General features: G+C 38.8%; 1 pseudogene; it reads right to left on the bottom strand.

Annotated features, from left to right (window-relative positions):
* Positions 1-3900: 3900 nt before the first annotated feature.
* Positions 3901-6972, bottom strand: LOC146887606 (uncharacterized; annotated as a pseudogene).
* Between the last annotated feature and the right edge of the window lie 6888 nt (positions 6973-13860).

Genomic DNA, 13860 nt, shown 5'->3' on the forward strand with positions numbered 1-13860 from the left:
TGGTCTGCCAAGTGTTCCCTTTGAGACCCTCCCCTCAGGTTTTCTTGTAGTACTACTATACGCGTCCGGGAGATCTGGTTAGTTGGTTGTCTCTAGTGGGTCAAAGCCACCAGTGTCTACTCGCGTCTTATACGCAATCTTTTAAAAGGTTTAAGACTGGTTTCTTTAAGGTTGTCATTCGGTCCGCTGGGGCTGGATATTTTTACTTTGAGAATGGCGAGCCCAAATTTCCGTTCTACTGGACCAAACATCCCACCCCCTATCGAGTTTGGCCGAGAGCATCCCTTACCCAGGAGGATCTGTATGTGCTGTCTTATTTGGACCAATTGCCCAAGAAACTCTCCTCCAAGAAAATTATTGGTGTGTTTAGTTCCTCTCGTCCGCGCGATGACCTTTTTGGTATGTATGTTCGTCTGACTCCCCATAGAGATGCGTCTGGTATGTTTGGTCTAACGCTTATTTCTTTTTTGCAGATATCATGGCTGCTGCTGGTCCTTCTGGCAAAGAAGTGTTTCTGGAGCTGAGGAGGAAAAAGCTAGAGGAGGAGAAGAGGAAAGGGGGTGAAAGTGCTAGCCGTGTGCCCACGGAGACGCCTTCCCATAAGGGCGACCTGATGCCTCCGGCCGCGGCGAAGAAGAAAAGCAAGCGTAGGGATTGTGCCGCAAGGCCTAGTACTCCCCGGTCATCCTCCCCCAAGAAGTCTCGAGGCACTTCCTCTGCTGATGTGCGGCTGATGCTTTGTCTGCGATGTTTGATGCACAACTCAAAATTAACCAAGGCATAGAGGTTTCTTTGTCGTCAGAGGAGGCTGAGATTGTTTCAGCCATGCGTCCTGAGACTGTGCTGTATGCGCTGAATGAATTTCACGCCAGGGCGACGGTGATGGGTCACCACCTGAACACAGTGCTAAGCCAACTGCCAGAGACAAGCAAACTGGCTGCTGAGATAGAGAGTTTACAGAGGGAATTGGCCGAGGCCAATAGCAAGAGGCAAGAGGATTCACTTTAGTTGGAAAGTGTGAAAAATGAGCGATCTCAACTGCTAGCAGAGCGTAATGTCTTGAAGGCGCGTTGTAGGGATTTTGAGAAGAAGGATGAGGATTCCCAAGCGGCCTTGGAGCGCCTAAAGGAGGAGCTGGTCACTGAGAAGAGGGATAACGCTGAGAAGGCTGGCCGGATTTACCAGTTGGAGGGGTACGTAATGTCCCAGCACGAGGAAGGTTTCCACAAGGCCCTGCGCCAGGCTTCTCACTACTTTAAATTTGACGCGGGAGATGGGCGTTTCAATATTGATGAGGATGTGTACCAAGGTTCCGTCATGGCTGTGGAGGACATTCCTGTGGCTGGGCAACAGAAACCTACCCTTGAGGATTGATATGTTACTTTGTATTTTCGTACTTTTAGAAACTATTTCTTGAGCTTTACTTTCTATTTGTTGGACATGTATTAACACACATTATATGTTTGGATGTGGTGCTTCGAACTTTCTTTTAGACTTTTGTGTTTACATCTGTTGCGTGTGCCTCTTTGTATGTTGCTTTGTATTTGCAGGTGAAGGTGAGATGCATTCGGCCACTTTGGGCCGTGATGTGGCTGGCCATCTTTGGCCGGGATGTGCTCGGTCATACCTGGCCGGGATGTACTCGGCCACTTCTGGCCAGGATTGCGTTTTCTTTTACGTTATCTGCTCCTTAAGCTTTTGTTTGTGTATTTACCTTAGGTTTTGGCTTGTATGGGGGGATCATCTATGGCGATGAAGCTTCCTTTTCCATTGGTATAGGTATGGGGGGATCATCTAGTTCGATGAAGCTTCCTTTCCCATGAGAGAGTGTGAAATTTTATCGGTTATTGTTCTTGATCAAGATATATGCATTTGTTGACAATAGATAAGATAATTATAGGATAATGAAATGATCATGCTTTATTTATGACTATGATGCCTCGTTAAAACCTTCTTGACCAAAACCCCTCCTTAGGGAAAAAAGATCAAGGTAGGAAAGAGTACATCATTTATTCCGCAATTGAAATCACAAAAGAGTCTGAAAAATAAATGTTTGGCAAACTAACTGTAATAAAACTTGAGATGTGAGGCGTTCCAGGTGGCTGGGACAGGGGCACCGGATAGGTGCTTCAACCTGTATGCGCCGTTCCCCATGGCTTCGCTGATTCGGAATGGCCCCTCCCAATTGGGCGAGAACTTCCCTTCATGCTTCCGAGCGGCACTTGCCATACGCCATACTAGATCTCCCTGGTGAAAGGATCGGGGTTTGACTTTGGTACTATATCGACGCTAGGCCCTTAGTTTGGATGCCTCCTCCCGAATGCGCACTTGATCTCGGAGCTCTTGAACCAGGTCCAGGCTTGTTAGCATACTTTCTTCATTAAGACGCGCGTCGAACAGGCGGCGCCGTAAAGAGTGCTCTCCAATCTCGACCGGGATCATTGCGTCTACTCCATATGCTAAGCAGTAGGGTGTCTCTTGTGTTGTTGACTGCGGGGTGCAGCGATATGCCCATAAGACTTCTAATAACTCGTCAGCCCACCTTCCTTTGGCATCTCCCAACCTCTTCTTAAGTTCTCACAGTATGACCTTGTTTGCTGCTTCGGCTTGCCCATTTGTTTGTGGGTGTTCGACTGAGCTGGTTATATGTTGTATATGGAGTCCCCTATAGAACTCAGCTAGCCCCTTGTCGATGAACTGTTTACCATTGTCTGTTATGACGATGCTTGGTATGCCAAACCTGCACACTATATTCTTCCAGACAAATTTTTGTACCTGCTGGGCCGTGATCAGGGCCAGTGGCTTCGCCTCAATCCACTTAGTGAAGTAGTCTATAGCTACCAACAAGAATTTTACCTGACCTTTCCTTGGGTTGAAGGGCCCTAGAATATCCATGCCCCACTTAGCGAAAGGCCAAGGGGAGGTAATACCGTGCAACTCCTCTGACTTGAGATGTATCATGTTACCGTGCTGTTGGCACTGAGTGCACTTCCTTACGTACTTCTCGCAATCTTCTTTGACAGTCGGCCAATAGTATCCTGCTTGTAATACCCGAGCTGCCATGGTTTGGGATCCTGAATGTAAGCCACAAATTCTCGTGTGTAACTCTTCCATAATATACTGGGCCTGGCAGTTTGTGACGCATCTTAACAGAGGGTTGGAGAAGTCCCGTTTGTACAATTCTTCACCAACCAAAGTGAATCGAGAAGCTTTCCTACGCATGATAGGATTATCAATTTCGTCTGTGTCACCGTGTTGAATGAACTGTATAATAGGAGTCATCCACCCTTTCTCCTCTGGTGCGACTGTCTCAGTAGCATTGCATTCTGCCAAAGTCACAGTAGGACGGTCGAGTGTGGCATGGATCACTGTATGATGTTATCCTTTTACTTTGGTAGTTGCCAACTTCGAGAGCAAGTCGGCTCTGGAATTTTGGGCTCTATCAACATGCTTTACGTTTGTCGTTCTGAATATGTTCAACATGCCCTGCACAACGTGATAATATCATAATAGGAGGGGGTCCTTTACCTGGAAAGTGTCGTCCAAGTGTCCTACGATCAGTTGAGAATCAGTTCGGCATGTCACCGTATTTGCTCCCATGTCTGCTGCGAGGGTCAACCCTGCTATTAGTGCCTCATATTCTGCCTGATTGTTAGAGGGTTTAAAGCCAAAGCGCAAAGCTTGCTCGAGTAGCAAATCATTCGGTCCTTGCAAAACAATCCCAGCGCCCCCACCTTTCGCATTTGAAGAGCCATCCACCAACAGGATCCAACCTTCCTCGCGTACGTCAGCATCTCCCGTTAATTCGTTGACAAAGTCTGTCAGGCATTGCCCCTTGATCGGCCCTCGAGCTTCACATCGAAGATGATACTCAGATAGTTCCACGGACCACCCAACCATTCAGTCGGCGAGGTCGGGTCGCCTCAAGACTTTGTGTATGGGGTAGTCAGACTTGATTATTACCTCGTTCCCCTGAAAGTACGGTCGCAGTCGTCTGGTTGTTACCACAAGTGCTAGGATTACCTTTTCCACTGTCTGGTACCGCAATTCTGCATCATGTAGGGCTTTGCTGATAAAGTATACAGGTTGCTGGTCCCCCGCATGATCTTGTACAATGGCCGCGTTGACAACATTGGTAGAGATGGCTAGATATACTAACAGGGGTTTCCCCTTGCTAGGCTTCTGTAGTACTGGGGGAGAAGACAAATACTCCTTTAGTGCTTGGAAAGATTGCTCGCAAGCCTCATCCCATACGAATTTTTGTGCTTTTTTCATGAGCCTCAACATCGGCTGGATTCTTTCTGCTAATTTAGGCATAAAACGTGACAACGCAGTTAGCATCCCTACCAATCTTTGTATCTCCTTGATGTTGGATGGACTCCTCATGTTGACAACCGCTTGGCACTTATTGGGGTTGGCCTCTATTCCCTTGTGGGTTAACATGAAACCTAAGAACTTTCCGCCTGCAACCCCGAAAACATACTTTTCTGGATTCAGTCTCATGTCATACTTCCGTACAGTTGCCAAGACCTCATCTAAATCTTTGACGTGTTGCTCGAGTGAATCTGACATGACTACCATGTCGTCGACGTAGACCTCCATACATTTTCCGATGAGATGACGAAACACCCTGTCCATCAGCCGCTGGTATGTGGCGCCAGCATTCTTTAGTCCAAAAGGCATGACTTCATAGTAAAAGTTAGCTTCTTTCGTGATGAATGCCGTTTTTTCTTTGTCAGGAGGATACATTGGAATCTGATTGTACCCAGAGTAGGCATCCAGAAAACTAAGCACCCTGTGTCCAGCTGCACCGTCTACCGATCTATCGATGCTTGGGAGAGGGTATGTGTCTTTAGAGCACGCCTTGTTAAGGTTGGTGTAGTATGTACACATCCGCCATTTTCCATTTGCCTTTTTTACCAACACTACGTTGGCTAGCCAGGTCGTGTAGGTGGCCTCCTTGATGAAGCCTGCTGAAATTAACTTTTGTACCTCTGCTCTGGCTGCTTCCCTTTTTTCTCCACCCATCTTTCTTCTCTTCTGTGCAACGGGCCGAGCTTCCTGAAAAATAGACAGTTTGTGACTGGCTACTCTTGGGTCAATGCTTGGCATGTCGACCGCACTCCAGGCGAACAAATCAACGTTCCTCTGTAACACTTCCCGCATCTCGGGGGTCTTTACAAGTGTCCTGTTTACATGGGTGTATCGATGCTCATCGAAATGGAATTCCTCTGTGCTTTCGATTAGTTCCACCCTCTCCTCGCTGCTGACCCGAGGATCCAGGTCTACTTCTGCTTCCCCTGGGACCTTCTCAACGTTATTCACTGCTCGTCTGGGAGGAGACTCGGGTCTTTCTCTCAAACTGTCCGCGTAGCATCTGCGAGCAGTCGGTTGGTCTACATGCACCGTGATTATGTCTCCTGAGGCGGATGGAAACTTCATGGCCAAGTGATATGTAGAGACTACTGCACCGAGCGTATTCAACGAGGGTCTCCCTAGCAAAATATTATAAGAGGTGTGAGCATCAACAATAAGGTATCAGATTTTTACCGTTCGTGTTACCATTCCTGTCCCGAACTTGGTGAATAAGTCAATGTAGCCTTTCGTATTCACTCGCTCCCCTGCGAAGCCCACGACCGGCTCTGAGTATTGCTGGATCTCTCCTTCTGGAATTTTCAGCTTCTTGAGAGTGCCCCAATATAGAATGTCTACCGAACTACTTGGGTCCACCAGGGTTTTCCTGACCGCGAAGTCCTCGATCTCTACTGATATCACCATTGGGTCGTCATGTTGGGGGTCGATCGCTTGGAAATCGTCGTCTCGGAACGTGATGGGTGGCATGTGCCGTCTGGGACATACTGTCACGGCGTTGACACTCTGGATCGCTCGCACATACTTCTTCCTTGCAGACATAGTGGCCCCACCTCCTGCGAAACCTCCGGAAATGTAATTAATTACTCCTCTCAGTGGCCTTTCTCTCGTATCTCGCTCATCATCTTTTTTGGGTTCGGCCCCTCTGCGGACGCTATCTCCTTCCCTATCCCGGTACTCTGACGTCCTTCATGGTCACTCCTCGTAGCGTTTTTCTCGTTCTCCCCTTGAGGAGAATCCCCCACCTTCCCGCTTTACGAATCTTCTTAGGTGTCCTGCCTGTATCAGTTCATCGATTTTGTCTTTCAAGGTAAAACATTCCTCTGTTGTGTGCCCATAATTTCGGTGATACCGACAATGCTTGGTGGTGTCGGCGTTCGGGGGAGTCGGGGCCCTTCGAGGGGCTGTTATTATATCGGTGTTCAGTGCTTCTTCCAGAATTCTTGCCCTGTTGGACACGAGTGGTGTGTACCTGTTGTATTTCGACTGCCTAGAGTCTTTGAACATGTGGCCGGATCGGGGTGCTAACGCTCGCTCCCTATCATGGTGCCTTTTCTCCTGTGCGTCTGATCGAGTTGTATTGCGAAATTCTTTCAGTTCCTCCATCTGCATGAATTTAGTGGCCCTGGTCCGAAGCTCATCTAGATTGCTCACGGGCTTCTTGCATAGACTGTCAACAAAAGGGCCAGGCTTTAGTGTTGTGATGAGGTGGTGCATAGCGACCTCAGGATTCAAATTAGAGATATTCAAGGATATCTTTCCGAATCGTTCCATAAACTCCCGTAGAGACTCTCATTTTTCCTGTCGTATATTTACCAGTGCTAGAGAAGTAAGGTGGTGTGGCTTACTAGTGGCAAACTGTATGCTGAAACGGGTGGCCAACGTATCGAAACAGTCGATAGAGTTGGGTGGCAATCGTGTGAACCAATTGAGTGCAGGCCCTTTTAGGGATGTTGGGAAAACACGACAGAGGATTGTGTTGTCTGAAGTATATAACCCTGCCTGGGTGGTGAAGACGTCCACGTGCTCCTCCGGATCAGTAGTGCCATCGTACTGGCTTATAGTTAACCCCTTCCATCGTGCGGGAAGTTCTGCTTCCATGATCCCGTCCACGAAGGGGTGGCGTCTGGCTGCTCTGGGCCTTGCTTCTGTTTGGTTGGTGGTGGTTTGCGCTCGGGACTCGTCTCGTCCGGTACCATCCCCTCCCTCTTCATTGCTACGCGATTCCTCCCTGTGGGGGGATTCTGCTCAATTTGCGCTTACATCCGCTGGTTCTCCTCTCTCAGGGCATTCAATTCTTCTTCGTTCTTGCGCCTTAACTCTTCCAATTGGCGGTTCATCTCTCGTTGCATCTTCGCTGCTACTGAATTATGATCGACTGCTGCTCTTATCGACACCATCCTGCTTGAGAATTGTCTGGCCCCACGGTGGGCGCCAATTGTACCTGATCGATACTATTTAGGTGCGGAACCAGACGGTCTCAAGAACCCTCTGTGTCGAACCTCCTCCTGTTCCTCCCTAGACTCTTCCTGAAACTCCCAACCGTCTGCACTCCGGGGGTGGGGGTACATGCAGGCACTCCGACGCTCAAGTTAGAGAGTGATTGATATGGGTAGTAGTAGGTTAATCAGAAAAGTGTACCTTTACCTGTTCACTAGGCCTTAATTTATACTAATTTCTTAATGGACCCGTTATTAATGTTTGCGATCCGTTTGTATTTGAGGATCGATTCCTTCCCTTTCCGACTAAGGTTGCACGCAGCAGTTCTTTCCTTATTGGCAAGAATTGTTCTTCTGTGCCTTTAATAAAGATCAGTCCTTTCCATTCCAAAGTTTGTCCGTCTGTACTTCTCACATATCAGCTCCTTCCTTTTTTGGCCGTCTGTACTTCTCAAATATCAACTCCTTCCTTTTTGGGGTTTGGCCGCCTGTACTTCTCACATATCAACTCCTTCCTTTTTGGGTTTGTACTTCTCAAATATCAACTCCTTCCTTTCTTAGCCGTCTGTACTCCTTGAGGTTTGATTGCATGTTGCCCCTCTGTAACACATGTTCCGCCTGCTACCCCTTGGACCGGGGTGTACTCGGCTAAGAGAGTCGGGAAGTACACGGCCGTTGTGCTTACTGGGCTGCCAGCGTTGCGCTGGATCCAAGCCCTCGCGGCTGGGCCATCGTGTGGGGATGCCCCTATCTGGGCCGGGATGATCCCGGCCAGTTTCTTCTTCTTGGGCCGGGTACTACTCGGCCATACACTAACAGTGACGAACTTGGTCTTGCTAAGACCACCTCCTCTAGTTGAGCCAAGGTCGATGACATACTTGGTCTTGCCAAGTTAACCTTTGGTTGAGTTAGCGTCGATGTCGAACTTGGTCTTGCAAAGATAGCCTACAACCTTGCCATGGTCGATGATTTGGTGTTGTCAAATTGGCCTTAGCCAAGTCAACATCAATGTCAAACTTAGTCTTGCAAAGAAAGCCTTCGACCTTTTCATGACCGATGCCAAACTTGATTGATGCCAAACTTGTTCTTGCCAAGATGGCCAATGATTGGGCCAAGGGTTGATGCTAAATAAGTCAAATGTAAGTTTTCTTGTCGTTCTTAGTTGTAAGATTTATATCCATGATAGCCTTTATATTTTTTTGCTGCAAAACCTTTTCAAAATAAGAATTTTACTACTTTAAAAATGTCAATTGTATTATTAAACACAACTAAATTTTATAATCCTCAGTAATAACAATAACAATAGAGAGAAGAGAAAAAAAAAAGGAAATGACAATCCTTAGATATTATTATAGAGAAAAATAAAAAAACTACCATACATATATACATTGCACGGGTCAAAAAAACTAGTAACTTAAACAATGTACGTATTACTTAATTTAATAATATAAAGTGATACTCTCCATATTTAAAAGGATTTTCTTTTACACTAAAATTACAGCTTCATAACTCGTTTTTAGAGGTAATTTAGTTGATAAAAAAGCGAAGCTTTGTATTTATAAACAAAATAAATATTGAAAGCTAAAATAATAAATATAAAGTGGATAGGCTGTCAACATAATAATGTCCTATCTAAAATGTCACACTTAAGTTCCTAAATGTTAGACAATTAAATTTACAAATATATAATGTGTTTCATCCTCGGTATTATACTTTTGCAACTTAAAGGATTTTTAAATTCAAATATCCAAAATTATAAGTCAAACTAAATCAAATATATAATAATATTAATTTAAATAATTTAAAATGACATATTCTTTTAATAAAATTTAACAAAAGAAAATTCATTCAAGATCATTGTTTGATAAGGTTAGTGAAATTCAAAAAAATAGTTAAACCAAAAAATTAGTCATACGATATTATTTATAGGGTATTATTTATACGCTTCTTTGTTCATCATATAAGTTTTAATTGCCTCCATATTAGTTAATATTATATTTCCTTTTTTCGGGAATTTTTCCTAAAAAGATGAGATATTGTGGTTATTTTAGATATCCACCACAACCAGTCCTCCTGATTTCCATTTTTATACGCTATCTGTTTTATACTAAATGGACCGTTTAGGTTGTTCCTATCTCTCAAGGATTTGGGCCATATTTCCTCTTTAGCATGCTATTCGCATGATAGACCAGAGCGCTCCAACCTTAAATCTCGTACAATAAGTCCAATCCATATTTTGAATCCATGATGCCAATTTTTAATCTCATTTAGCGTCTTTTATTTTATTAATAAAAAATTATATTATTTAATTTTACGTTACTGATATAGATTTTAAAATTATACTTGTATTAAAACTGTCCAAATGGTTTAAAATCTGTGAGTCAACTCGATCCACCACGGATTCATATCGGATTGAGTTCAAAAAATATTATAATTTTTGGTATGGGTAAAAAATGGAGCCACTTCACTAAGAACTCGGCTCACCCAGGTTCAACCTGTGGTGAGTCAAGTTGGCTCACAAACCCAAATATATGAAAAAAAAACATCTTACTAATTGGATGCTTCTTCCTATACCTATCTATCTTTTTACTTATTATACCTCACTCTTAAAACTAGTGGCGGATCTTGACCAAAATTATTGGGAAAGTCAAAATAATATACTTAAAATTTAATTAACCAAAATTATTGGGGGAGTCAAAATAATATACTTAAAATTTATATATTTAACATTATTGTCATTAATTCAATGAAAATGAATATATACTTTAGTACAACTATAACTATAAAAGAAACTACATTATATAAAGGATTGTCCATGGTTTTTTCATATTCTTGAACTTATCAAATAATCCAATCATAACTAAAAGTTTCAAACTTTTTTTTTAATATAAATAACCATATTATCTGCAAAATATTCATCTTCCATTTTCCTAATGTGCACATATCGATTCAAAGTCATCACAACCATTAGCATTTTATTTCATTGTTATGCGATGAGCAACCATATTGTTGTCATGTTTTGATCTTCACTCCTCTTTTATTAATTCTAAAAAATGAATTTATTTTTTTATTTTTCATCAATATACCTATTTAAAAAAGTAAGTTTAAGATTAAAAAATAATTTATCATAATATAATCAAAAGTTGAGAGACATAATTACTAAAAAAAAGATGTGATAATCAAGTCACAGTTAAAAACTGTCTATAAAAAATCGCATAATACATTATTTGCTCTTTTATATTCATAAAAAAAAAGAATATATAAAAGAGTCATGAGATAAAAAATAGTGCTAATAAACAAGTATTTCACTACCCATTGAGACAAGAGAAAGTTGTCTTTTTTTCGTCTTTAAGAATAGAAGAGAAGATATAAAAGAAAGGACAAAGATAATAAGTTTCTGTTTAACTTTTTTTTTCTTTGATAACAAAGTAAATCAAGTAAGGGTAAGAGATGAATATAACATGTCAAAAACTAAAAAGACAATGAGAATAGAAAATAAAAATTATCTTAATAATTTTTTTTTCTTTATTATATTTGATTTTATGTTTTACTATTTAGTAACACTAAATGTGTACTTTATAAAAGAAATAAAAATATCTAATTTTATTTTCATTAATTTTTTAATATACTACTACCTAATATAAAAAAGATACATATAATTTAAAGAATTTAAAAATATACATAGTTTAACAAATTTTAAACACATAACTTTAAAAGAAATTGAAAAAGTTTTGGGGAGCCATTGCCCCCACTAGCTCCAACAATGCTCCGTCACTACTTAAAACTCCTAACTTTTTATTTCTTGCCCCTCATTATTTCTTTTGAAATATAATGGTGTGTGCAGTTCTCTAAATTCTTTAAAAATATACCAAGCCTAACTTTTCGTGTTGACATGCTACATCAAAATCTATAGTATTTTTGGTGCCCAATGGTACTTCTTGTTTTTTCATGTAGGAGAGAATTTAATAGTCTAAACTTTTGTAGCACAATCAAAATGCTTTACCCTACGACGGAGCTTCTTTAGGGTAGAGGATAGTCATGGCCACCCCAATTTTTTATATTATATATATATATATATTAAATATTTTTTAATTTTTTAAAAATGTTTTTAAATTATATGTAACATATATTGGAAATTGATAGAAGTTAAATTAGGTATATTTTTATTTATTTTATAAAGCATAACATTTAATGTTAATAAATAATAAAACATAAAATCAAATGTAATGAAAAATAAAAATATTTAGTAGTATATTTTTTATTTTCTTTTTCATTGTGTTTTTGAGTTTTTCACAAATTGTACTCATCTCATACTTTCACATGTTTTCTTTTTGTTACGAAAAAAAAAAATAGATACAAACTCATTATTTTTACTTTTATTTTTCATTTGTTCTCTTTCATTCGTGAAGAAAAAAATGTAACTTTCTCGTATCACTTGATACTGAAATATTTGTTTAATTGTTAACATTATTTTTAATCTCTTGAGCCTTATATCCATCTTTTATGAATATGGGAGAAGAATGATTGTACTATTTGTTTTTTCATAACTGTTTTTTAATTGAGACTTGATTATCATAGATTTTTCTTTAGTAACTCTTATTTTTCTTTTGATTAAATTATAATAAATTATTTTGTAATCTTAAACTTAAAAAAGAAATAGGTATATTGATGAAGAATAAAAGAATAGATTTATTTTATAAAAATTATAAGAAGAAAGTTATTCGTGATGATGAAACAAGACAAATCCAGCATCTTTACGTATTCTAAAGCATGATACAAATGTCATATTGTTCAATTAGAGAAACCCTTTCTTAAGGTTCAATGAATTATAGATGATGAGTTTCATATTAATTCTTTGGAACGTGTTCATATTTACATTGAAAAAGAAATATTTGAAAATTTTAGTTCTAATTCAATTATTGATGAGTTCAAAAATATGAAGGAACAAAAGACAATCCTTTATATATGTGTGATTTCTTTGATTTCTTTTGTAGTTATAATTGTACAAAATTATGCATTCATTTTTATTGTGTTAGTAACAATAATTAAATATATTTGAGTATATATTTTGGCTCCTCCAAATTTATTGGTCAAGATCCACTACTAGCTTTACCAATTAATGTTGTAAAGATAGAAAAAATTGTATTTTTTTGTATTTTTTTAGAGTTAAATATGTTTTTGGTCCCTTTACTTTTAGTAAAAATTAGAATAAGTCTCTCTTTGAAACTTTGACCCAATTTAGTCTCTCAACTTTAGAAATGTGTGTGGATTTAATCCTTTTAACTAATTTTTGTTAAGTTTATGACGTTTCAAACATGTTTCATGATAACATTTGAGTTGTTTAGACCGTTTAACACATTTCCGCTTCAAATGTTAGCTCAAATGCTATTATGAAACACATTTAAAATGTTAAATAAACTTAACAAAATTTGATTAAAGAGACTAAATCTACACATTTTGAAATTTGGGGAACTAAATTAGACCAAAGTTTCGTCGGGAGACTAATTTCAATTTTCATTGAAAGTTAATGGAGCAGAAACATATTTAATCTTTTCTTTTAGTTAAATGAGTCAACCTATTTAACCTACTAACCTATGATCGATCGAGTCAGGTTCAATATTTTTGAGCTCACTAATAAGAAAGTTGAATTAGGTTAATTCATTGAGTGACCAACCCATAATGGGTTGATGAATATCAAACTTGTATCGATGGCAAGTAAATGTCAAAACACAAACGAAAATTGAACTAAAATTTAATATAATGGAGGGTTATTATTTTTATTTATTTTTATTATAATGTATATTTTGCAAAACTAATTATTAAATAGTTTTGGAAGTATTTGTAAAGTGAAGCACTAGGAATAAAATAAAATAATTTCTTTTAAATGAAGTAAAATAATTAGCTATTTTCTATCTATCATAAAAAGTATCAAGAGAGGAGTTATTCACTATGTAAATTAAAAAAAGTTATATGTTTGCATTTAATCCACTTATATATACCTTTTGAGAAGTGATGAAATTAATTACAACTATTAAACGAGTATGTCTTTCACAAGGGATGACACATAATGTAAAATAAAATAATAGTTCCTCATATGTAAATAGTATTAAATGTAAATTTTAGGCAAAAATAACTGTAACCAAACAAATATAATATGAGTATTAATTAATGTTCTTCTTCATCAATTTATTAAATTCCTTATATAAGTTTATACTTTCACCTTAATAATTTCTTTTGCTAACTGTTTAATTTTGTGTTTGTATTTATCTTAGTTTCTTGAATAATTATTTTTATTTTATGATTACTTGTTTTTACTTTTATATTATTGTTTTATAACGATCACGATCTTCATTAAACTTTTATTCAAGTTGTTTTAAGTATTATTTTGGCTTTATATTAAATTTCTATGTTTAAATCTACTTAAAACCATTTTCAAATTTTAATGTGATATTTTACTTTCCCTAATCTTCTTTTTGCATCAAATATCTTTAATTTAAACTTATCTTTAAAGATTTTCGTTACTGCACAATTGTTATTACATTAATGCTTA

This window comes from Vigna unguiculata, chromosome 3 (genome assembly GCF_037176805.1).
Source record: "Vigna unguiculata cultivar grain cowpea cultivar isolate G323 ecotype 2 chromosome 3, ASM3717680v1, whole genome shotgun sequence".
Lineage (NCBI taxonomy): Eukaryota > Viridiplantae > Streptophyta > Magnoliopsida > Fabales > Fabaceae > Vigna > Vigna unguiculata.